Genomic DNA, 26,070 nt, shown 5'->3' on the forward strand with positions numbered 1-26,070 from the left:
TTCCAGTCTTGCCTGGCCTGGCCTCCCCTCCTGCTCTGATGCCAGGGGATCCTTGGCTCCACTGGGCCCCCAAAATCACTGAGCTAAAGGGAAAATTCAAGCTGGGAACTGCTCAGGACAAATCTGCCTTCCATTCTATTCAAAGTCATCCCTCCAGCTCACTGAGATAGATGCATATTCTGATTGCCTCCTTTGGAAAGGCCTATTGGAAACTCAAGAGAAGGCAACCTCTTGTCTCTCCGTGACCTGGAAGCCCCCTCCCTGCTTCGAATTGTCCCCATCTTTCTGGACAGAACCAAGTACTTCTTATATATATTGATCGATGTCTCATGTCTCCCTAAAATGTATACAACCAAGCTGTTCCCCGACCACCTTGGGCACATGTCAGAAATTCCTGAGGCTGTGTCAGGGGCACGCTTCCTTCAGTTTGGCAAATAAATCTCCTAAAATGATTGAGCCTTGTCTGGGCATTTTTCTTGATTGACAGCACTGTGTGGAATTTCCCGTAGTCCAGAAGGAAGAAAGAGGAAGGGCCCAGTGAGTACTGATGAATGCCAGTGTCCACTTGACAAAAGCAGAAGCAAGTTTTGTTTAAATGCAAATGTCACCCCACCCCCACCTCTGATCCCCAGAGGTCCTTGTTTGAAATGCTTGTTCTTGGGCGCTGTAAAGAATAGCACTTGAACATGAATTTAATTTCTTCAGCAAGGCCAGTTTCTTACTTCCTGCAGAAAAGTTACACTTGCTAGCAGTTTTGCCACGAGAGTACACTGAACAAAAGAGACAAGGTCATTTATAACTTGACGCGTCTACCCTACTGCTGTGTCCAGTTTCCATTAGCTAGAATAAGACCTCACACTCTGTATTTATCCCGATTAGCTAGCAACTTCGAACTTTTCAAAAAAGGCAAAAGCAGAAGAAAACAAAAGAAAGAAGTAACTTGTAGAATGCTAAGAAAAGAAAAACACCTTCAAATAAAGAACAAGCTACGACCTGATACTTGGTTAGACTAATATAAGCATGCCAAAGCAAATATTTAAGCTAAAATGTAAAAGCTAGGAACATAAAGTACATTGATTTCTTTATTACAGCTAGCAAATATTTAAGAATGTTAGTACAAGTCTTTAAATAAATTTTGCTTCTAAAAGAAATTATTGTTTGTAAAAGTAAAGTAGAGGTTCTTCTTCAAAAACTTTCCTTCCCATACAATTAGGAATAAGTAGTAACTTCTCTTAAAAGCAAAATTTATTCAAAGACCTGTGTTAACATTCTAAATATCTGCTAGCCATAATAAATCAATATACTTTATGCTCTTAGCTCCCACAATTTAGCCTAAATATTTGCCCTGGCATGCTTATACTGGTCCAAGCAAGCATTAAGTCATAGCCTGTTCCTCTTCCTTATTTGAAGGTGTTTTCACCTTTCTCAGCATTCCACAGGTTACTTCCTCTTTCCTTTGCTCTCCTCCACCTTTGCTTCTTTTAAAATGTTCTAAGTTGCTAGCCAATCGGGACAAATAGAGAATGTGAAGTCCCGTTCCAGCCAATGGAAACTGGACACAGCAGTAGGGTGGACGCCTCAGGTTATAAATGACCCTGTGTCCTTTGCTCCGTGTGCGCTCGTGGCAAAACTGCTAGCGAGTATACCCTTTCTGCAGGAAGTAAAAATGACCTTGCTAAATAAATTAATGTTCAAGTGCTATTTCTTTACGGCACCAAAAAACAAGCATTTCAAACACTATTTATTCTTAATTAGATGAAGAAGGAAGTCTTTGAAGAACCTGTACTTTTCTTTTTACATCCTGACACGAGGAAGACACAAGCCCAGTGGCCAGGAACCGCCCATTTGGGCTCCACGTAGCCAAGTGTCTTCTCCGGTCTCCTGTCATTCTAACCCCAGGGGGCGGGACCTGAAGCGGTATCCAATCAGGGGCACTAGGGGCCGTACTAACTGTCCAATCAGGAGCGTAGCCGTAGCCAGGGGACTTGGCGGGCTGTGGGAGCTTTAGTTTCTGGCGGTTTCTTTGTTTTTCGGGGTTTGGGGTCTTTGCTGCTCGCGCAGCCCCCCTGGTAATCCCCGTCGCCGCCCCTCTGTGACGTGAGCAAGCCCAGGGGAGGACGCCGGGACACCTGGAAGCCGGAAATGCTGAGTGTGCGGGGCCGGACGTCCCGAGACCTGAGGAGGGGCTGGTGGAACCAGCCGGATCTGGCTGTGGCGGGACCTGGACCTGTCCGCGGCGACTCCGGGGTCTGGGACCCGAGTTCCCCTGGAGCAGCTCGGCCCTCGGTCCCCTTGGCCGCAGGGTGGGGCTGGGCCGGCAGCTGGGACTCCGGGAGTCCTGTCCCGTCCCTGCGCAGTAACCGTCGCCCCAGAGTCCTCTCTGGGCAGCTCCGCGTCTCCCCAGATTGTGCGGGGGCCACGGGAGGATCATGGGGGGATCCCGCCTTCGGCCTGGGGTTCCTGTGGGAGGAGCCATGGCCTGTGGGCTCCCCAGTCCTGCCTTTCCCCCCAAAGGCGGCCCCGGCTTCTCCCTGAGTCTTCCAAAAGGTGTGCGAAGCCGGGTCTCCGCGACCGGGTCCCCCAGCCTCGCTCCCCCTTGGGGCTGGCGGTAAATCTTGTAATGAACATTTCCCTCCCCGCATTCTCTAACGACAGCGTCTCCACTGCAATCCACATGGTTCTCAACTGTTAGTCCCTTTGTTGTACGTTTCAAACCGACGTGGCATTTAACTGATCATTGTTCCACAGAGCAGTGGCTGACTCTTTTAGGAAGATTTCTTTTCTATCTGTCACCTTTTCACATATAAGGAAAGGAAAGGAAAGCCACATGAAACGCCTCTGTTTAAAAAAGCCTTTGTGCCGCTCCTTTATCTTAGACACCTCATCAGACTGCCTTTGGGTTGAGGTTCCTGTCACGCGTGACCGTACAGAAGACACCTAATCAGACTTTGTGTTAGCAACAAGGCTGTTAATTCACTTGGGTGCAAGTGGGCTGAGTCCGAAAAGAGAATCAGTGAAGGGAGATAGGAGAGGGGCAGCTTTATAGGGCTTGGGTAGGCGTGGAAAGTTACAGTTAAAGGTGGTTATCCTCAGCAGAGGAGGGGGTCACAAGGTGCATGGTGGAGAGATGATGGGACTCATTGTCCAGGAGAAGAATGTCACAGGGTTGATTGATCAGTTGGGACAGGGCAGGAACAAGTCATAATGGTGGAATGTCGGAAGGTGGGTTCATTAGTTAAGGCAGGAACTGGCTGTTTCACTTCTTTGTGGTTTTTCGGCTGCTCCAGACTTCTTGGCTCCTGCAGGCCACCTGGACTGATATGTGCAGGTCACAGGGGTTACAGTGACTGAGCTTCAGCTCAGAGGCCTGACATTTTTGTCTTTTTATTTATAAAATATGAAGTTATAGGAAAAGATTTTTAAAAAAGTCTAAGTTCCTTCGGGGATTACTGGGGTAGGGCCGATGTTTCTCCGGACTGCTTCAAGTGTGACCAGGGACTGCGTGGACACCTTAAAGAAAATTGTATAATGAGTCCAGTAAGTTTCGGGTCTAAGGTACATTTTTGTGTAGCTAACAAGGTGCCAGTTAGCGTATTTTTGAGCTTGGAACTGCCCTAACAAAATAAGTTCTCTAAAAACAGTAATCAGGCATATTAGCTTTAATGTAGGTGGCAATGAGTTTTTAGGCCAAGGAAGGAATAATGGTTTATGTACCAAAGCCTTTTGTCCCCATTTTCCGTCATACGAATAGTATTTCCTGTTGTTAAGCCGATGATATATTACCATTTTCCCATAGGTGTGAGTGGCGGTCTGAATGGAGAAGTGCAATAGTTCTGATTGCAGATCCTATGCAGGAGAGATAATAAGGAAAATAATCTTTGTTTCCTGGATTAAGCTGAGGCTGGCAAAGAGTGAAATGTCCCGAGCCCTCTAACAACCAATGACATACTTTGTGTTGTCCTGGATGCTGGTCTGGTTGCCAGATATGTGGAACTGGCCCCGTATGCGTGTACTGTTGTCCATTTCTATAAGAGTAGGCTTGAGGACACCATGGACAAGGATCTGATGGTTGCCAGCCTAAGCGTTTTAGACTTTTGTCCCAGAGATTTTTTGTTTTGGGTGTGGAAAAAATTTTAGAGGATAGGGTCTCAAGATATAATCCCTTTTATAGATGGCAGGTCCTAAGAGATTAGGGTCCAGAGGAATGGATGAAGCCTGCTTGGAAGCATGCTGGGATGGCTGTTTGGAAGGAGTGTTGCATGGAAGCATGGCCTTGACTGGGTGCTGCCAGGAGCTTAAGGGTTGTAGGTTGTTTGTCTGATTGGCTCTCGGACTAATCTTGTGGCTTCCAGGAGGAAGAGGAGAGATCAAGCTGGCTGTCTGATGGGCACAGCTTTATTCTGGAACGGTGAACCCAACGGAGAGGGTCCTGCAGATGGACAGCAGTTGGTGTGCTATAGATGACTGGGTAGGGTCTGGTCCACTGAGGCTGTAGAGTTTAAGGGGTCAGACTTTTGACAAGGACTGATCGTCCAGCTAGGGTGTCTTCATATGGCTGGGAATCTGTAGTAGGCAAGAGAAGATTAGCAGCTTGGCTAATTTCCTGTCTAGCCTGCTGGAGGACTAGAAGATAGTTGCCTAGGGGACTGGTGTCTGGAACAACATCGGGGCTGAGTAAGAAGGTGCGTCCATATAAAAGTTAAAATGCACTGTACCCTGTGGCATCTCAAGGACCGGCCGTAATTCTGAGGAGGGAAAGTGGTAAAAGTACTGTCCAGTCCTTTTTCAGTTGGAGGCTGAGCTTGGTGAGGTGTGTTTTTAAAAGACCATTCATCCGTTCTACATTTCCTGAAGACAGAGGATGGTAGGGGGTATGAAGGTTCCACTGAATACCAAGAGCCTGAGAAACTGTGGAAGTAGCAATGCCAAATCAGGGAATTATATCTGCCAGAAGGGAAGAAATGACTGTAGTAGCTTTTTCAGAGCTAGTGGGAAAGGCCTCGACCCATCTGGTGAAGGTATCGGCCCAAACCAGGAGATACTTAAATTTACAGACACGTGGCATATGAATAAAGTCAATTTGCCAATCTTGTGTCAGAGGAAATCCATGAGCCTGATGCGTAGGAAAAGGAGGAGGCCTGAGAAAACCTCAGGGGTTGGTGGCATGGCAGACAGAGCATTGAGAGATGATGGTTTTAAGGATGGATTTCCATGATGGGAAGGAAATGAGGGGCTGTAGGAGGCCAGCCAGAGGCTTATATCCTACATGGAAATGGTCATGAAGGGAAGAGAGAGTAAACTGGGCTTGTGAGGCAGGAAGAACGAATTTTCCATGATCTAAGAACCACTTGCCCTGAGTTGGAAAAGACTGGTAGAGCAGGTTTGTTAGAAGAGGAGTAGGTGGGGGTGATAGAGAAGAAAGAAAAGTACTGGCCTTTTGGGGTGAGGGCTGGAATATTTGCAGGTGTGGAGGCATTTGCTATTTCTTTTGCTGTCCTGTTGGCACAGGCATTCCCTTTAGCAATAAGATCAGTTGGTTTCTGGTGTCCTTTACAATGAATGACCCCAGCTTTGGCCAGCAAGAGAGCAGCCTTAAGGAGGGCCTTTATTAGAGAGGTATTGATAATGGAAGAGCTTTGTGTGGTGAGAAAACCTTTTTCAGTCCAAATGGTAGCATGGTTGTGGAGGATGTGGAAAGCATATTTGGAGTCAATATAAATTTTAATGTGCATTCCTTTGGCGACAGAAAGTGCACAAGTTAAAGCAATCAGTTTGGCTTGTTGGGAAGTAGTGGAGGGAGGAAGTGCAACGGCCTCAATAATAGAGATATGGGACACGACAGCATAACCAGCTTTAGCTGGCGAGATTTGACTGGGTTTAGAGGAACTGCCATGAATAAACCAAGTGTGGTCTGGGTTTGGGATTGGAAAAATAGAAATATGAGGAAAGGGGGAAGATGCTATGTGTATTTGGGAGATACAGTCACATGGCTCAGGACTTGTGTTGGGTGCTAAGTGAGAAGCTGGGTTAAAATTGGGCCCATGGGCAATAGTTACTGTTGGGGTTTCAATAAAGAGTGAATAGAGCTGGAGATGTCAAGGGGCAGACGATAAGTGTGAAAGGAGCGAGAAGGATATTAATGCTTGAAGGTTGTGAGAACTGTAGAGGGTAAGTGGAGCATAGCTTGTGATTTTGAGGGACTCTAGAAGTGTTAAAGTGGCGGCTGCCACCACATGTAGACATGAGGGCCAGACTAGAACTGCGAGGTCAAGTTGTTTGGATAGAAAGGCTGTAGGTCATGGGCCTGGCTCCTGTGTGAGAACTGCAGCAGGCTGGGAGTGCTAGTGTGGGAGCTGTTTCTAGGGCCCTTTTGAGAGAATGAAAGGAAGAATGGGGAAATGACTTAGGGCCTGTGGGATCAGCTGAATTACCTTTGGTGAACTTGTAAAGTGGTTTGGTTAGAATGGCAAAACCTGGTACCCAGAGTCGGAAGTATCCAACAACGCCTAAGAAGGAAAGGACTTGTTGTTTGGTGGTAGGGATTGGGGTCTGGCAGATTAACTGAACACAGTCTGCAGGAAGAGTGCGTGTATGTTGTCGGAGGACTATGTCGAGATATGGAACACTAGGGGAGGAAATTTGAGCTTTAGAAGGGGATACTCGGTACCCCTTTGAGTAGAGATGTTGAAGAAGTAGCATAGTGTCCTTCTGGGAAGATTGGTAAGAAGGGCTGCAAAGAAGAAGGTCTTCAACATATTGAATAAGGTGGGAGGCAGACGGGCAGAAAGAAAGTCAGTCATGAGAGAGGGCCTGACCAAAGTAGTGTGGGCTGTCCCTGAAACCTTGGGGTAGGACAGTCCAGGTGAGTTGCTAGGACTGGTGGGTGTCAGGGTCAGTCCAAGTAAAGGCGAAAAGAGGTTGGGAGGAGGGATGCAAGGGGATGGTAAGGAAGGCATCTTTGAGGTGGATAACAGAATAAAGAGTTGTGGAAGGGGGTATCAAGGAGAGGAGAGTATAGGGTTTGGCACAACAGGATGGATGGGATGGACAACCTGATTTATGAGGCGAAGGTCTTGAACTAGCCTCTAGGACTTGTCTGGTTTCTGGATGGGTAGGATAGGGGAGTTGTAAGGAGAATTTGTAGGCTTCAAAAGGCCATATTGTAATAGGCGAGTGATAACAGGCTTCAGTTCCCTTTAAAGCCTGCTGTGGGATGGGATACTGGCGTTGAGCAGGGCAAGGGTGATTAGGTTTTAATGGAATGGTAAGGAGTGCATGGTCGATTGCCAAAGAAGGAGTAGAGGTATCCCACACTTGTGGATTAAGGTGGGGAGTTACAAGGGGAGGATGCGAAAGAGGCCTTGAATTGGGGAAAAGGACAGCAATGGGGTGTGGCTGTAGCCCAGGAATAGTCAGGGAAGCAGATAATTTGGTTAAAATGTCTCAGCCTAATAAAGGAACTGGGCAGGTGGGGATAAGTAAAAAGGAGTGAATAAAAGAATGTTGTCCAAGTTGGCACCAGAGTCTGGGAGGTTTAAGGGGTTTAGAAGCTTGACCGTCAATACCCACAACAGTTATGGGGGCAAAGGAAACAGGCCCTTGAAAAGAAGGTAATGTGGAGTGGGTAGCCCCCATATCGATTAAAAAGGGGATGGACTTACCCTCCACTGTAAGAGTTACCCAAAGCTCGGCATCTGTGATGGTCCAGGGGACTTCTGAGGCAATCGGGCAGCATCAGTCTTCAGCCACTAAGCCGAGGAGATCTGGGAAGGAGTCAGCCAGAGAGCTTTGAGCCAGAGCTCCAGGGGCCCTAGAATTGGCTGCGATATGAGTTGGACAGTCTGATTTCCAGTGGGGTCCCGCACAAGTGGGACAGGCTTAGGAGGAATCCCGGGCTGCAGGCATTCCTTGGCCCAGTGGCCAGTTTTGTGGCACTTGAAGCAAGGTCCATGAGATGGTTTTAAAGGAGTGCCTAGAGGCTGTGGTTTGGTTGTTCTGAAGTTTTTGTGTGCCAGAGGCATGGCTGGGCTTTGTGTTACAGCAGAGGCAAGCGATTGCGGCTCTGAAATACGTTGCTGCTTGGCTGCCTCTTCTCTATTGTTGAACACCTTGAAGGCGAGATTGATTAATTCCTGTTGTGGGGTTTGAGGGCCAGATTCCAATTTTTGAAGCTTTTTTTGTAAAAATGTCAGGAGCTGACTGAGTGATAAAATGCACATTGAGAATAAGATGGCCTTCTGGCCCTTCAGGGTCTAGGGCTGTAAAGTGTCTAAGGGTAGCCACCAAACGGGCCATGAACTGGGCTGGAGTTTCGTCTTTACCTGGGGTGGCTTCTTTAAGCTTGTCGTAATTAACAGCTTTGTATGCTGCCTTTTTCAGCTCTTCAGCTAGGCAAGAGACCATGTAATCTCGCCTAGCTATACCTGGGGAGCCTGTCTGGTATTCCCATCAGGGATCCTCTCAGGGAACTGCCCTGATGCCTTCTTGGAGGTCTGGCTCATGATGCTGGTGGGTGTTAGTGTGAGATTGGGCTAGGGTTTAAACTCTTTCCTGCTCATCTGGGGAGAGGGTAGAGGTCAGGAAGACATTTAGGTCACTGCAGGTTAAATTGTAGGACTGAGTCAAATATTGGAATTCCTGTATATATTTAGTGGGGTCTGATGATAAAGAGCCCAGACACTGACTGATTTGGGAAAGGTCTGATAGAGAAAAAGGTACATGAACCTTTACTATGTCCTCAGCTCCAGCCACCTCTCTAGGAGGAAATTGTTGGGCAGGTGGGGGAGAGCTAGTCATGGAATGAAACTGTAAGCCGGACCAAGTTTGAGGAGGGGAGGTGATAGAAGAATTATAAGATGGGGGAGAGGAGGCTGAGGAAGAATTGGGACTTGATTCAGCCTGCCGAGGAGTGGCCTGGGGAGGGGGAGAGAGGTCAGAGAAGAAAAGGGGGATTCAGAGGACTCTGAGGTTGGGATAGAGACTGAAGGAACGGACAGGAGAGAAAGAAGAAAAATTTGGGATGAGTCACATTGGGAGCAGAGGCTTGGGAGGGAGCAAAGTGTAAAAAATGCCTGGACGTAGGGCACCTCAGACCATTTGCCCGTTTTTCAACAAAAATTATCTAGGTCTTGCAGGATGGAGAAATCAAAAGTGCCGTTTTCTGGCCATTTGGAACCATTGTCAAGTTTATGTTGGGACCAAGCAGTATTGCAGAGGAAAATAAGACGTTTTAGTTTTAGATCAGGTGTTAGTTTAAGAGAAGTTTTTAAGTACACAGGCTAAGGGGGAAGAGGGAGGAATGGAGGGCAGAAGGTTGCCAAAGTGAAGGAGGTAAGTTTAAAGAGAAAAGTAGAGATACGGAGAAGGGCGGGGATGAGCAGCCAAAGCAGGCGTCCCCACAATTGACTTGCCACCATGGGAATGTGGGTGAATGACCAAGGCAGGCATCCCCACGGTGATCAGACACCAGTGGAATGTGGGTGAATAATTAGGCAGGCGTCCCCACAGTAACTAGACACCAAGGGAAGTGGGGTTTTGGGTCCACGGATAAAATGTGTCTCCTTTGTTTCTACTAGAGAAGAAAAAGACTGGACAGGGAGATTGGAGGGTAGTGAGAGAGGCTGGAGAAAAGAGTGAAGAGACCACTTACCAGATTTGAAATTGGTGAGATGTTCCTTGGGCTGGTCTGAGGACCCGAGGTCGTAGGTGGATCTCCTCACAGAGTGAGGGCCAGGACAGGGGGCCAGTCTCGCGAAAGAGTCCCCCGTCCCAGATTTTGGCACCAAATGTCACGCATGTCCGTATAGAAGACCACCTAAACAGGCTTTGTGTGAGCAACAAGGCTGTTAATTTACTTGGGTGCAAGTGGGCTAAGTCCGAAAAGAAAGTCAGCGAAGGGAGATAGGAGAGGGGCAGCTTTATAGGGTTGGGGTAGGCCATGGAAAGTTACAGTTAAAGGTGGTTATCTGTTGTCAGCAGAGGAGGGGGTCACAAGGTGCATGGTAGAGAGATGATGGGACTCATTGTCCAGGAGACTGTCACAGGGTCGATTGATCAGTTGGGGCAGGGCAGGAACAAATCATAATGGTGGAATGTCGTAGGTGGGTTAATTAAGGCAAGAATTGGCTGTTTCACTTCTTTGTTGTTTTTTGGCTGCTCCAGACTTTTTGGCTCCTGCAGGCCATCTGGACATATATGTGCAGGTCACAGGGGTTACAATGGCTGAGCTTTGGCTCAGAAGCCTGACAGTTCCCTTTTGGAAACGTTACAGGGTGCTGTGACCTCAGCCCACCCTCTTATCTTTTCCTGGTCCTGGGTTTCAGAACTGCCTGGGGCTGATCTAAGATGCCCACAAGCTGCCGGGTCTCTTGGAGGGTCATGAATATCAGCTCCTGGGTCATCTCTTCCCAGAGGACAGCCTGAGATGTGCCTGTGGGGCCTCTCAGGGGAGCCGCTGGGCGCACCCCCTCCCCCTACCTCCCGGGAGGGAGGAGTCTCCTGGTATCTCCCTCTGTCATCTAAAAGGAAACCCCTTAGTTCATTTAGCTTTTCTCACCCCAAGCCCAGTTTTCACTTCTTGGAAATACCTCTCTGGTCAGCCACTCAGATGCTGCTATTGAAGGGAAAAGACTGGAATGATCCCTGTCCTTTGAATCCTCTTAGCCTAGTGAAGGGAGGAAACTATGGCTAAGGACAGGAAAACCACCCTCACTGAGGTCGTGCAAAAAGCTGAAATGCACACAATGCAGTGTCTTCTGGGAGGGTGGTCACTGAGTACACATGTGAGCAGCATAGGGTTTGGGGCATGTCCGAGGTTATGTAGGAGGACCAGACCTGACACTTGAGTCAGACTTGTCTTTATTCCAGTTTGCCCTAGCACCCCCTGGGTTTGTCACCTTGAAAATTTTTTTTTTCACTTACTTACTTACTTATAATAGAGTCAGGGTCTCACTACATTGCCCAGGCTGACCTCAAACTCCTGGGCTCAAGTGATCTTCCTGCCTCAAACTCCCAAAGTGCTGGGATTACAGGTGTCAGCCACGGTGCCTGGCCTGGACCTCAGTTTTTAATGTCAAATGGATTTTATTAATGGAGTTTGATAGATAAGATAGAATATATCCAAGGAGGCAAGAAAGAGGTGTATTTCAGAAAAAAAAAAGGAAATGTCTAGCCTTATTTTTCACCCATTTAAGTTTTTTTTTTTTTTTGAGACGGAGTCTTGATCTGTTGCCCAGCCTGGAGTACAGTGGTGCCATCTCGGCTCAATGCAACCTCCGCCTCCTGGGTTCAAGTGATTCTCCCGCCTCAGCCTCTCGAGTAGCTGGGATTACAGGCTCCTGCCACCACACCTGACTAATTTTTGTATTTTTAGTAGAGACGGTGTTTCACCATGTTTGCCAGGCTGGTCTTGAACTTCTGACCTCAAATGATCCACCCACTGGCCTCCCAAAGTGCTCAGATTACAGGCATGAGCCACTCATCATCCGATAAAGTTTTTAATTTACATTTTGTCTTGCCCAGATGGCGTGTGATATGTTTCTCAGATTTGTTCTTTTCTTTTGGGTGATTTCAAATGGAATTCCAGGGCTTAGCCTTGAGAAGGCTACTGGGGCTGAGAATCTCAGCAAACTAAGGAAAATCACTCTTCCATTATGGCTGCAGCGAAATGAATACATTTCCACAATAAAGTGTCATAGTTAAATTGGCAAATTATAAAGATTCATTAAAACATCCATTCTTCTCCTTTCCGGAGTGAGAACTTGTGACGGTGAATAACTCTTCTCTTTCCTGGTACCTGGACTTCAGAGATGAATACAAAATCCTGTGGGTCAGGACTTGGCAACACCAAGAAGCATTGAAATATAATGATTTATTCAACTGTGTATTGTCATGGAAATAATAATTAAATGACACATCTTTATTGTCTGAAAGAGATAGATACTTGTGCTTCTCTTGTTGTGCTACATAAAATACAAGTGCCTTACAATTTGTCTTCCCTGCCTATCTATATAAACACTGAGTTTGAGGGATTTTGTTGGTTTCTTCAAACTCTGAGTATTTTCTCCTTTAAAAGTAAGTGAAAAATGTTGACTCGAGAGCCAAAACCCTCACACAGTGACTTCATGTTAAGGCGACTCTTGAAAAAGCATCTCAGCTGGGCGTGGTGGCTCGCGCCTGTAATCCCAGCTCTTTGGGAGGCAGAGGCGGGTGGATCACTTGAAGTCAGGAGTTCAAGACCATCCTGAGTAACATGGCAAAACTCCATCTCTACTAAAAATACAAAAATTAGCTGGGCGTGGTGGCAGAAACCTGTAATCCCAGCTACTCAGGAGGCTGAGGCAGGAGAATTGCTTGAATCCCAGGGTGGGCAGAGGTTGGAGTGAGCTGAGATCGCATCACTGCCTCCAGCCTGGGCGATAGAGCAAGACTCAGTCTCAAAAAAAAAAAGAAAGAAAAAGAAAAAACACCTCAAAGGTTAGGAATGATTCTTTCACAGGGAGGAGCAAACAAGATTAGAGAGAAGGTGATTGTGTTGATGGTGGTGGTTGGCAGGGAGATGACAGAGACCAGAAGAAAGCTTTATCCTAAGGTCTGCCTCTTCTTCGGAGGGAAATAAAGAAGGCCTTGTATTCTGGCTAAGGGTGGGTTAAACATTTGCCTTAGGTTTAAAAAAAGTTAAAACAAATTTAAAGATCTACTTAGCTTTTATTTGCAATTCCTGAATTGAAGAAGCATCCCATTTTATAAAATAGAATAAGAACTCCTGCTTTGTATAATGGAATAGGTGATTCTTGTAACAGGAACAACAAAATAGAACAATTTAAAAAATCATTAGGTTACTTTTATTGTAAGCGTCCTTATTATATATTATGCCAGCTCAGGTTGGCTGGGTTTTGTTTTTTTGTTTTTTTTTGTTTGTTTGTTTTTGTTTTTTTTAGTGGTTGTTGTGACTCTCCTGCTCTCAGGAAAAACTGGTGCATTTGAGGATTTGCCTGCTTCGTTAAAGGTTCAGTTTGATTATGTGGTATTAGCCTGAGTGACTCCATTTTGGTTTGTTCTGGTCTGTTGGGGCCTAGTGCAGGAGCTCAGTCCAAAACAGTGGCCTCTCATAAGTTTTGTTTAACACTTTCTTCTAAGAGTTGTTTGGTTTGAGCTGGTCCCTTTAAGTCTTTAATCCATTTTTATTTCATTTTTCTATGTTATATAAATTATGGGTCCAACTTTATTTTTTCACACGTGGCTATCCAGTTTTCCCAGCAACATTTTTTAAAATAGAGCAGCGCTTTTCCATTGCATTATCTAGACATTCTTGTCAAAAATCACTTTACCACATATATGTAGGTATCTTTCTTGGCCCCTGTATCTGTTCTAGTGATGTATATCTCTGTCTTTATGCCAGTACCACACTGTTTTGATTCCTGTACCTTGGAGTATTTATTTGAGATTGTTGCATCAATAATCATAAGGGATATTTGTTTGCAAATCAAATATTGTATCATTGTCTTTATTGTCAGCACAATTTCGGGGCCTCAAGGAATAAACTAGGATATGTTCCTACCTCCTAAAGTTTTTGGAAGAGTTTGAGGATTGGTGTTAATCTTCCTGAAGTGTTTGGTCTGTTTCATAGTTGAAACTATATGATGCTGGGCTTTCGTGAGTTGAGGGGTTTTGATTACTGCATCAATCTCCTTATTAGTTGTAGGTCTGCTCCAATTTTTTCTTTCTTTCTTTCTTTCTTTCTTGTTTTTTTTTTGGCAGAGTCTCTGTCGCCCAGGCTGGAGTGTGCAGTGGTGCGATCTTGGCTTACTGCAAGCTCTGCCTCCCGGGTTCACGCCATTCTCCTGCCTCAGCCTCCCGAGTAGCTGGGACTACAGGTGCCCACCACCATGCCCGGCTAATTTTTTTGTATTTTTAGTAGAGACGGGGTTTCACCACATTAGCCAGGATGGTCTTGATGTCCTGACCTCGTGATCTGCCTGCCTCAGCCTCCCAAAGTGCTGGGATTGCAGGCGTGAGCCACCACACCTGGCCCAATTTTTTCTTTCTTTATGACTTTGTCATGTGTTGTGTGTTTCTAGAAAATATGCAAACTTCATCAAGTTATTCAACTTGTATGTGTGCCCGTAGTGACTTCATAAATGAGGCGTAAGGCATGCAGCTGTCTCACTTGTTTTCTGCTGTTGTAATACAGGAGCCCTCTTGAAGTGGCAGTAAGGTGTGGGGTGTGGGGAAGCATTCCATTGACCTATAGTTTAGCCTCATTTTTTGGAATCCTGGATTTCTGGATTGTAGCTTTCTTAAGTACTTCTCATCCTCACCCTTCCCTAGTTGTGGCAGGGACATTGAAGTGGGTGGAATTGGGTGTTTCTCTTGCTTCAGGAGGTCAGCTCTGCCAGCATCCCAGTTGGTAGGCTTTGGGAAATAGTTTCTTTTGAAGGCAGGAGATGTTAAGAAGAATAGCATTCTCTGGGCATATTTCAAAATGGCTAATCTTTCACATCTTCTGCCAAAAGCAGGAAGCAGTTTTTCCCTCATCTTCACTGGGACAACTGGTAGGATTTCTGGAGGTGCATGTCACTAATTAGTGGGGATCCTTTAGGTCTGGCCTCCTGGCGTTTTACTCTCAAGTTTGTCCACACTATCTCCAGGAATTCATCAATTAAAATTTAGGTTTTCCTACCCCTTTACTGCTTCCAAAGAGGTTTTTGCTTATGGGTTTCAGTTTCAGGAAATTATATAACTCTCTTATCAGTTGGGTTCATGGTCTCCCATCCAAATTTCATATCCCATATGTTATCAAAGATCGAACTTTGTGAACAAACATTTCTAAGGATATGGAGTTTCAGGACTCCTAATGTTAACTCTCTCCTGCACACTAGGTGGTAGGACTTTTATGACAAGTGCTACAGACCCACTGTGTGAAGAGAAATTATGGTGACCCAGGCAGTACATCCTACTCCCTGGACCCGCCAAGGAGAGCTGTATTCCTGTTTCATGGTTGCTTTACCAAATAACTCAATTCAAGCATCGGAATTGCTATGTGAGAGGAAGTAAGTACACACAGAGTAAGAGGTGTGATAACCAAGTCATAGAAGAAATGTTTGGAGAACACGGAATCATCTGAACTTCTTATGTGGTAATTACAGATACCCAGGGCCGTCTGTCTCACCATCCTCTTCTACACACGTGGATGCTTCAGGACTCCGGCCTTTGAGGATGTGGCTGTCAACCTCACCCTAGAGGAGTGGGCTTTGCTGGGTCCTTCCCAGACGAAACTCTACAGAGATGTGATGCGGGAAACCATCAGGATGCTGGCCTCTGTAGTTAAGGGTGACAACATTTCTTTTCTTAGTCATTTAGAGAACAAGTCTTTCTTACTCATCAATGCCGTTCAATTATTTGGAATGTAGAAAGGAAATACTTTGATAAATAAATAAGCAAAAAAATTAGCTGGTGTGCTGGTGTACACTTGTAGCCCCCCCTAACTTGGGAGGCTGAGGTGGGAGGATTGCTTGAGCCTGGGAGGTAGAGGTGGCAGTGAGCCAAGATTGTGCCATTGCACTCCAGTGTACCATGGTCACTGTGTACCATGAACCTAGAATCCAATAATTTTAAAATAATTTTGTAATAATTCGTAATGATTTTTCTCTATCTGCATTTTAGGAAAGAAATGGGAAGATGAGAACATTGAAGATCTGTACCAAAATCCTGGGAGAAATTTAAGGTAATTTTCAAGAGAAAGCAGTGTCCGTCAAGAGAGTCGTAGACTGTCAGGAAATTCTAAAAACAAGCCCAGTTTCAATTTGTTTATTCTTAGAAAACTTCCTCCATAAATATATACTTAAATGAGACATATACATATTTGCAAAAATAGTTAACATGGAAACACTATTATGAAACCACATATAGGCTAGGTGCAGTGGCTCACACCTATAATCCCAGCACTTTGGGAGGCCAAGAAGGGTGGATTGCTTGAGGTCAGGAGTTTGAGACCAGCCTGGGCAACATAAGGAGATCTGTTCTCTACCAAAAAAAAAAAAAAAAAAAAAAAAATTACCTGGGTGTGCCAGCACACACACCTGTAGTCCTGTAGTCCCCCTTACTTGGGAGGCTGAGGTGGGAGGATTGCTTGAGCCTGGGAGGTAGAGGTTGCAGTGAGCCAAGATTGTGCCATTGCACTCTAGCCTGGGTGACAGAGCTAGACCCTGTCTTAAAAAAAAGAAGAAACCCCATGTTAATATCTCTATTTTCATAGCAGCTGTAGTTGGGCGCTCTTGCGGACTATTCAATCCATTCTTGGCCAAACAATGGAAAAGGTTAGAAATCCTACCGACGCTTCCACTGATGATGTTAAAAACCATAAATCTAGGAAGCTGAGGCAGATGGATCACTTGAGGTCAGGAGTTTGAGACCAGCCTGGCCAACATGGTGAAACCCCGAATCTACTAAAAATACAAAAATTAGCCACGTGTGGTGGTGGGTGCCTGTAATCCCAGCTATTTAGGAGGCTGAGGCAGGAGAATCGCTTGAACCTGGGAGGCGGAGGTTGCAGTGAGCCAAGATCGCACCACTGCACTCCAGCCTGGCAAATGAGTGAGTGAGACCCTGTCTCCAGAAAACTCCACATAAATCCAATACCCATCAATAACAAATACATTATTTATAAAAAATACTTAATAATGTACTTATTTTGTACAGAAATCATATGGTAGAGAGACCCTGTGAAAATAAAGAAGGTAGTCAATGTGGAGAAGTCTTCAGCCAGATTCCAGGTTATAATCTGAATAAGAAAACGCCTCCTGGAGTAAAGCCACCTGAAAACCATGTGTGTGGAAAGGTCGGTGTAGGCTATTCATCCACTGAAAGGCACATCAGAGATCCCCTTGGACGCAAACCCTGTGAATATCCAGAATGTAGACAGAAGGTATATACGTGTAAGCCATGTGGGAATGCCTTTCATTTTCACCACTCCTTTCAAACACATGAAAGGCCTCTCAGTGGAGAAAACTTCTATGAATGTTAGGAATTTCAAAAAACATTCACTTCCCCCGAAAACCTTCAAAGACGTGAAAATGCACAGTGGAGATGGACCTTACAAATGCAAGGTGGGTGGGAAATCCTTTGACTCTCCCAGTTCATTTCAAATACATGGAAGATCTCATTCTGGAGAGAAACCCAATGCGTGTAGGCACTGTGGGAGCGCCTACAATCATTTCAGTTTTGTGTGTGTGTGTGGGAGGTGGGGGCAAGGTCTCACTCTTGTCATCCAGGCTGGAGTGCAGTGGCACAATCTCAGCTCACTGCAGCCTCTGCCTCCCAGGTTCAAGTGATTCTCCTTCCTCAGCCTCCCATATAGCTGGGATTACAAGTGTGTGTCACCACGGCTGGCTATTTTTTGTATTTATGGTAGAGACGGTGTTTCACCATGTTGGCCAGGCTGGTCTCGAACTCCTGGCCTCAAGTGATCCGTCTGCCTTGGCCTCCCAAAGTGCTGGGTTTATGGATGTGAGCCACCACACTCAGCTGGGATTCTTCTTAGCAAGAGCTGAAAGACCAGGGTAAAAGCTCTCAGGGCCCCAACAAGCCTGTCTTGAAGCTCTTGTTGATGGTAGGAGCACTCGGTGGCCAAAGCTACCCATACATCACAAACGTCTGGATAGAAGTAAGAGGTCTCCCTCCCATGCTTTGTCATTGAGTGCACACCAAGTTTCTTGGGTTATATATTTGGCATTTCTGTAATTCCATAGACATAATCATCAATGGTTTTCCCCAAGTGATATCTCCTTGGGGGCATCCTAATCCTTGAGCACTGGCATACCGTTTCAGTGCCAGTCTTGTGGCCATTTCTAGGCCTAAGTTTTCCAGTTTAAGTCCCCTCTCTGAGCCTTCCTGCTGGAAAATGTCTTTGTGAATCCACAGCCACCCATGCTTTCAAAGAGTCAACAGAGATCCCAAGCGGCTGTGATGTGAGATGGTGGAGGAAGCAGTGGCAGAACCCAGGTCATGAGTATGAGTGACCTCAGTTACTCCAATCCCCACAGCTACATAACAGCTCAGCCACCCACAGACACGGTCACAATAGTCTCACAACTGAAGAAGATGCCAAGGTTATATTTCTTCTTCAGCAATTGTTTTGTTGTGTCCCATAAGACAGGGGTTCCCCAACCCCCAGCTGGTACCGGTCTGTGGCCTGTTAGATCTGGGCCACACAGCAGGAGAGTGGCAGAAGGGGTGGAGTGGGGTGAGCATTACCACTTGAGCTCCGCCTCCTGTCAGATGGATCAATGGTGGCACACTGGCATTAGATTCCTATAGGAGCGTGAACCCTATTGTGAACTGTGCACATGAGGAATCTGGGTTGGGTGCTCCTTATGAGAATCTCATGCCTGATATCTATTACTGTCTCCCATCACCCTCAGATGGGACAGTCCAGTTGCAGGAAAACAAGCTCAGGGCTCCCACTGATTCTACATGATGGTGAGTTGTATAATTACCTCATTATATATTACAATGTAATAATAATAGAAATAAAGTGCACAATAAATGTCATGTGCCTGAATCATCCTGAAACCATCCCCCAATCCCAGTCCGTGGAAAAATTGTCTTCCATGAAACTGGTCCCTGGTGCCAAAAAGGTTGAAGCCTGCTGATGTGCAGTATATGGAATATTTCCACAGTACACGTGCAATAGTCATAAACTCAAAAGCACAGACAATGGTAAAATATATATGAAATAATTGAGAAGTGATACATTTTAAGCAGTTATTACAGTTTTAAGCTTCTAGAGTTCATTACTTTCTCACCTGCTTAATCTTTAAGAAAATTATTTGTCTCTAAGAACTTCTGAGACTTTCAGATAGAAGAATCAATCTCTTTATAATCTGTATTTACAGAAGACCTGTCATCAATTGGTAGGTGCTGAAAATAATGCTAAGAATCATAGATGAACCTTTCAATCATGACAGAAGTGAAAAGACAGAACTCAGTCCTAGATTCCCTTAATTTATTTCATTGTAATTTCATACAATTTACTTTTAATCAGAGCTCTGTTCAACAACCAGGGTGCAAAAATTTTCAGACGTTAACAACTGGCTCTTCTGAGTTGGTTGAAGCTGTTCAGTCATCACCTCCCCCCATCCTCCCTCAGGTGGCTGAACATGTCGCTCATAGGATTTATTTATTTATCTTTAATTTGTAAATAATTGTTGGTAGAGATGCGGGGGGTCTCATTATGTTTCCCAGGCTGGTCTCGAACTCCTGGCCTCAAGTGATCCTCCTGCCTCAGCCTCCCAAAGTGCTGGGATTACAAGGATTTAAACCCTCTGGTGACTCGCCAGACATCAAGAGGAAGCCACAGCTCATTCGACCACCCTCCAAGCCTCCTTAAGCTGTCCTCAGCCACCTCTCCACACCCTCTTCTATCTTTGTCCCCTCCTTGCCTCATGTCCCTGGCTTACTAGACTTCATTCAGGCTCGTTCCACCATATCCCTCTGAAGCCATCTTCAAGGCTCTGTTCTGTCTACTTGTAGCACCTTTTCTCTGATCTTCTGACTGGTTGAAGTTACTAATCCTTATGACTTCCGTCACCAACTTTGATGGACTTTTCCTGGTCCTGCCACCCTCCATGCTAGCTCAGCATTGATCACACTGTGACATAATTTTTTTTTTTTTCGAGATGAAGTCTCACTCTGTCACCCAGGCTAGAGTGCAGTGGCACGATCTCGGCTCACTGCAACCTCCGCCTCCTGGGTTAAAGCGATTTTCCTGCCTCAGCCTCCCGGGTAGCTGGGACTACAGGCACCTGCCACCATGCCCAGCTAATTTTTGTGTTTTTAGTAGAAACGCGGTTTCACCATGTTGGCCAGGCTGGTCTTGAACTGCTGACCTCATGATCCACCCACCTTGGCCTCCCAAAGAGCTGGGATTACAGGCGTGAACCACTGTGCCCGGCCACCGTGACATAATTTTAACTTTAATATTTGTGGCTTTCCTGCCACTGTGTACTCCATGGGAGAAGGTTTCCAGCTTCATTTATCTTTGTACCTTGGTGCCAGGCACACAGTTGTCGCTCCATAAATGTTTGCATATTACTTCCTGGGAGGTTGAGCTGCAGTGAGCCATAATCGCACCACTGCACTCCAGCCTGGGCAACAGAGCTAGACCCTGTCTCAAAAAAATAAAAATAAATAAAAATTAAAACAAACAAATACATGTGTGTGTGTTGGTTTTAAAAAATTATTTTAAAGGACATTTAGTTGGGCAAATGACCCAGTTGGAGAAGAATGAAGGTGACGGGGCATATCAAGGCCGCCTCTTCGGGCTGGGGGCAATGGCAGGGCTGCTCTCCTGTCAATTTCAACAGCCAGGGGCCCAAACCCCAAATCTGTAGAGCACTAGACTCTGCTCAAGCTCTTGACAAGCTCAGGGAATTAATTCACCCCTGGCAGGCAGGGAGAGAGGGAAAGTAAGGATACAGATTCCCAGAGGTTGCCTCCTCTCTGGCAGGGTCCCGGGGGTCCCAGCATCCCTGTAGCGGAGACAGAGGCAGTAGGACCACAGCAAGGGAAGCCAGTAGGCAGGGAGTCAGGGAGGGATAAATAGTCGCATTCGGGCTCAGTCAAGCCCCCGGCTCAGCTGGTGTGGCTGCTTGGTGCAGCCCACACCTGGTCAGCTCCCACCTGTGAAGAAACTCCAAACTAGAGCCTCCTACTGGGATGAAGCAGAAGCAGACGCCTGGAGTCCCAGGTGAGTCACCTCCCCTGTCATCCACCTGACCAGGAGAGACCTGGGGAACCAGCACCTGCTAGGGACTCGAAGAAACCACCTGTTTTTATGACTTCTTTAGCAACGTGAATCTACAGGGCAGTGGGTGACAGGCAGAGGCCACCACGTCTTAGTCAGCATGCTGTTTGCTTAGCAGGACCCTCCTCCTCCTCCTCCTCCTCTTCTTCTTTTTTTTTTTTTTTTTTTTTTTTTTTTGAGATGGAATCTCGCTCTGTAGCCCAGGCTGGAGTGCAGTGGTGCGATCTCGGCTCACTGCAACATCCGCCTGCCAGGTTCAAGCGATTCTCCTCCCTCAGCCTCTTGAGTAGCTGGGACTATAGGTGCATGTCACCATGCCTGGCTAATTTTTTGTATTTTTAGTAGAGACGGCGGTTTCACCATGCTGGACAGGCTGGTCTTGAACTCCTGATCTCATGATCCGCTCATCTCTGGTTCCCAAAGTACTGGGATTACAGGCATGAGCCACTGTGCCCAGCCAGGACTTGCCTTCTTTAGAGCTCCTGCTGCCTCATGAGGTAGGTCCCTTGGACAGGGGAGGTAACAGGTGCAGACAGTAGACAGTCAATGCTCAATGTGACCCAAGGTGACGGTTTGATTTTAACCTCTCTTCTCAGTCTGTCCAGGCAAGAAGTCTATGGAAAAAGGATTGGGAAGAGGCAGAGAAAAGAAAGAGGATTCAGGGTTCAGAGGCTCCAGCCAGCATCCCAGGGTGTAAAGATTCAGGGTGGGCCGGGTGCTCATGCCTGCAATCCCAGCACTTTGGGAGGCCAAGGTGGGAGGATCACTTGAGACCAAGAGTTTGAAGCCAGCCTGGGCAGCATAGTGAGACCCTGTCTGTACAAAACACAAAAATTGGCCAGGTGTGGCAGGCACCTGTAGTCTTAGCTACTCCGGAGATTGAGGTGGGAGGACTGCTTGAGCCCAGGGAGTTAAGGCTGCAATGAGCTGTGATTGTGCCTCTGCACTCCAGCCTGGGTGACAGAGGGATACCCTGTCACAGATACACACACACACACACACACACACACACACACACACACACACACACCAGGGAGGCATCAATGGGAGCAAGTGGTGAGGGGATGGTTAGGAGATGGGGGTGAGAAGATGGAGAGAAAAGAGAGGGAAGTGGTGGCTTAAGTGGAAGAGAGGGGAGGCCAGACAGCTTCACTAAGAAGAGAGAGCCAGGATGGGTGAGAGGTAAGGCCAGACGGGATCTGAGAGACAAGACAGGCCTGGCCCGTGGAGTGATTCTGTCACCCAGGAGACTTGTGACAATGCATAAGGACATTTCTGATTGTCGTGACTGGGGAATGCTGCTGGTATCTGGTGGGTGGACACCAAGAATGCTGCTCAGTCTCCTGCAGTGCACAGGACACACCCCTGAGAGAGAATGATTTGCCCCTGGCGTCCCTAATGCTGAAGGCAGGAAACCCTGCTCTAGGGATGTCTGTGGGCAGGACTTGTCCACAGCCACGCTTAGCCCTAGAGTCTCTGAGTGGAGAACTGGCCCCACCGGGTGTTCCTGTCAGTGCTAGACAGTGGCTTGCTCTTTCTCTCTCTCTCTCTCTCTCTGTCTCTGTCTCTCTTTCTCCTCACCTCTTTCCTCTCTTTCCCCCTGTCCTTTCTCCCTACCTCTTTCCTGTCTCTCTTTCTCTTCCCGCCTCCCTCTCCTCTCTCTCCACTTCTCTCTCTCTCCCCATCCTTCTCTCTGTCTCTCTCTCTCTTTCCCTAACCCTCTCTCTCCCCACCTCCCACACTCTGTGTCTCTCTCCCCACTTCTCTCTCCCCACCTCTCTCTGTGTCTTTCTCCCCATCCTCTCTCTCTCTCTCCCCACCTCCCACTCTCTCTCTCCCCCATCTCTCTCTCTCTCTGTGTGCTCTTTCCTCACATCTCTCTCTCTCTCTGTGTCTCTCTCTCCACCTCTCTGTCTCTCTCTTTCTCTCTCCCCACCTCTTTCTCTCTTTCTCTCCCCACCTCTCTCTCTCTCTGTTTCTCCCTCCCACCTCTCTCTCTCTGTCTCTCTCTCCCCCTGCCTCTCCCTGTCTCTCTCTCTCTCCCATCTCTCTCTTTCTCTTCCTACCTTTCTCTCTCTCTGTTTTACCTACAGAGGAACCCACTGGGTGTTCTGCTGGTGAATCAATGCCTAGAAGCTCTAAATCCTCCTTGCTGCTATCCTTGTCCCACATCCACCATGGGTTTTGTTTTGTTTTACTTTTAAAAATTAATAGACTTTAAGAGCAGTTTTAAATTTACAGAACATTGAGCAGATAAATACTGCAGAGAATCCCCATATACCCTCTCTCTGCCTGCACACAATTTCCCCTATAATTAGCAACTGGGATTTTTTTTTTTTTGTACCATAAATCTGTTACAACTGATGAACCAGTGCTGACACATTGTCATTGACTGAAATCCACAGTTACGTTAGAGTTCACTCTTGGGGCTGTACATTCTCTGGGTTTTGGCAAATGCACAATGTCCTGTGTCCACCATGACAGTATCACACAACATCGTTACCCTGTCTTAAAAACGCTCTGTGCCCCACCCATTCATCCCTCCCTCTTACCCACTGGTCCCCTGGAAGCCACTGATCTTTGCTTTCTCCATAGTTTTGATTTTTCCAGAATGACTGGACTACCCTTTTAGCTGCATTCTGCACCCCATCATTCCAGAGGGTGTTACATGAAGCCCTCAACCACCTCCTGCAGACGTGATGGGCTCCTGTCCTCTCAAGATCTCTCCCTTCCTTCCTCCCTCCCTCCCTCCCTCCCTCGTTTCTTCCTTCCTCACTCTCCATCTTTCCTCCCTCACTCTCCTTCCTTCCTTCCTTCGTTCCTTCCTTCCTCCTTCCCTCCCTCCCTCCTTCCTTCCTCACTCTCCTTCTTTCCTTCCTTCCTTCCTTCCTTTTTTCCTTCTTTCCTTCCTCCCTCTTTCTTTTCTTTCTTTCTTTCTTTCTTTGTTCTTTCTTTCTTTCTTTCTCTTTCTTTCTTCTTTCTCTTTCTTTCTTTTCTTCCTTCCTTCCTTTCTTTTTCTTTCTTTTTCTCTTCCTCCTCCTCCTCCTCCTTCTTCTCCTCCTCCTCCTCTTCCTCCTCCTCCTCCTTCTTCTTCTCTCTCTCTCTCTTTCTCTGTCTCCCCCCCCACCTTGCTCACTCACTCACTGTGGATTCTTGTGATCTTAATTGATAAGAACAAGAGTGTATAGATGGTCAGTCATGGGGAAGCAGCATCTCCTAGTGGCCTTTGAAATAGCCATCAGCAACTGGTGAGTATAACAAGAGGTTAGGAAAAGACAGGCTTTGAGAACAATCAGACCTAAGCTCAGACCCTGGGCCCCCACTTCAGACTCAAGGCACCTAAGGCAAGTGATGTGTCGTGGGCTTCAGTTTCTCTGTCTGTAAAATAGGGATCAGAGCAGGTGACTTCTAATGTAGGGGTAAATATTCAATAAGAATAGCATGAGTGATTGTGAGTGCAGTGCCTGGTCTATAGGACATGTCCAGTAAAGGGCAGCTGTTCTCATCAGTGTTGTTGAGTACACAGCATTGGTGCTGTAGACACAACAGTCCCTGGCTTCAGGGACTCACAATCAGGTTCCAGGGATAGACACAGCTCCAACGTGACATATCACGGCAAACATCATAACAAAGTCATGAGCGAGGAGCTTTAAAGTTTCTTGCAGGAGGCACAGAGTGAGAATTGAACCAATGCCTGCTGTTACCATTGACTGGGAATCATTATTTTGAAAGCACCCAGGAATGGGTGGCTTAATATGCCTTGGGAAGAAATATCCAGGAGGGCTGCATGGAAGAGGTGACATCTAAGCTGAGTCTTAACAACAAACAGGGGTATGCCAGGTGAAGAAGTGGAGGAATGGGGATCCCAGCAGAGGGAGGGTACGAAGGAGTTGCGGCTGCACTCTCTGGATCAGGGGTTCTCAACTGGGGGTGGCTTTGAGCCCCATGGGGACATGGGTGTTTTCTGGAGACATTTTTTGGTTGTCATGACTGAGCAGGAGCTGCTGGCATTCAGTTGACAGAGACCAGGGATGCTACTAAACATGTTATGAGACACAGAACAGCTCCCCACAGAAAGAATGACCTGGCCCTAAATGTCAACAGTCCCAAAGTTGAGAAACCCTGCCTTAGGCACTGGGGAGCCACAGAAGGTTTGCGAGCACCATCCCAGGGCACCAATCTCGCCCATTTGGCCTCTTCTTGGAGGTTCTTGTTTCCAAGTCATTTACTCCTCTAAGATCTCAGAGTGGCGGGACATGGTGGTGCTGTGGGGGCTGCTATTCTGCGGAGCTACGGGCAAGTACTGACCCAGAAGGGGGGCAAAACGAGAGTGATTCCAGGAAGAGACACCAAGAAACTCTGGAGACCAACGATGTTTGGAGAATGCAGCCTCCGCTCACCAAAGGAGCTGGTTCTTCCTTCATCTCTCATTATAAACCTGCCAGGGCTTGATTGAGGACCTGAGCCCACTTAAGCGGAAGTGAACTACCCTTTCTAAAATGATATTTTTATTGTGATAATGTACATATAACCTGAAATTTACCTATTTATTTCTTTTCTTTCTTTCCTTTCCTTTTCTTTTTTATTTTTTGAGGAAGCCCACTGCATTTGCCTTTTATTACTGGATTTCCACATAACCACTTTAAAGTGTACAATTCAGTGGCATCAAGTACATTTATGATGTTGCACTAACACCACCTTTGCCTAGTTCCAGACAAAGGTAATAATTTTTTATTAGCCCAAAAGGAAACAGTGTATCTATTAGCAGTCACTCCGCATTCTCCCCTCACCCCAGCCCCTGAAAACCACTGATAGGTTCCAAATGCTACAAGCGTTTTCATCACAGCATCGTTCACAAAGGCCAACAGGTGGGGCACAACCCTCATGTCCATGAAGAGATGACACATATTCATAAAATGGAAAATCGTTCAGCCATAAACAGGAGTAAAGCTCAGATGCATGCTGTGGTGTTTTAATACTGTTACAATTGCATGCTACAATGCAAATGAACCGTAAAACATTATGTTCAGTGAAAGAAATGAGACACAAAAGGCCCCATCTCATATTCCATTTATGTAAAATGTTCAGAACAGACACATCCGTAGAAACAGAAAGCAGAGTGGTAGTTTACTCTTTTATAAACTTTACATTGCCTATTTTATTTTTAAAGACAGAGTCTTGCTCTGTCAACCAGGCTGGAGTGCAGTGGTGTGATCCTGGCTCACTGCCACCTCCATCTCCCAGGTTCAAGCGATTCTCCTAACTCA

At 46.5% G+C, this 26,070-nt stretch overlaps 1 long non-coding RNA gene across 1 annotated transcript; it reads right to left on the bottom strand.

The window, feature by feature from the left end:
* Positions 1 to 2,756: 2,756 nt before the first annotated feature.
* LOC115837066 lies at positions 2,757 to 10,040 on the bottom strand. The gene is made up of 3 exons (XR_004032119.1): positions 9,650 to 10,040; positions 7,662 to 7,763; positions 2,757 to 4,563 (listed from the first exon to the last, which is right to left on the bottom strand). It is a non-coding gene; the product is annotated as an uncharacterized LOC115837066 (long non-coding RNA).
* Between the last annotated feature and the right edge of the window lie 16,030 nt (positions 10,041 to 26,070).

This window comes from Nomascus leucogenys, chromosome 10 (assembly GCF_006542625.1).
Source record: "Nomascus leucogenys isolate Asia chromosome 10, Asia_NLE_v1, whole genome shotgun sequence".
Lineage (NCBI taxonomy): Eukaryota > Metazoa > Chordata > Mammalia > Primates > Hylobatidae > Nomascus > Nomascus leucogenys.